The sequence below is a fragment of the Sinocyclocheilus anshuiensis genome, unplaced genomic scaffold (assembly GCF_001515605.1).
Source record: "Sinocyclocheilus anshuiensis isolate Anshui unplaced genomic scaffold, SAMN03320099.WGS_v1.1 scaffold747, whole genome shotgun sequence".
Lineage (NCBI taxonomy): Eukaryota > Metazoa > Chordata > Actinopteri > Cypriniformes > Cyprinidae > Sinocyclocheilus > Sinocyclocheilus anshuiensis.
Genome location: NW_015548225.1, coordinates 61,044 through 61,444, shown reverse-complemented (window position 1 = coordinate 61,444; position 401 = coordinate 61,044).

Genomic DNA, 401 nt, shown 5'->3' with positions numbered 1-401 from the left:
CTGCCAACCCTGCCACCTACGGTGCTTCAGGGCGCAGCGGTCTCCGGCGAGCGCTTCTCTCAGTTACCGCCCGGAAACGTAGCGGTACTAAGAGGCTCGCTACCTCTACGGAGGTCTCTAGAGCAGCTAGTACGGTCGTCCCCTGCCGGTCCGCCGCTTCATGGCACCGAGCTAGCTGCTCTAGGCGCACCAGAAGCCAGTCTCGCAGGACTGGTTCCCTTAGGAGGTCACCTGGCGGTGTGGGAGCCCCTGCCAAGTGTGCTTCATTGGGTCCTGCCCCGAGCAGGCTCTGGTCTAGTCTTCCTAATAGACGACGTGGGTCTGAGGGCCGTCGTTTTCAATAGGAGACTTCAGCTATGAGAGTCCTGATGCTGTGGCTCAGGACATTGGAGGGCAGGCCC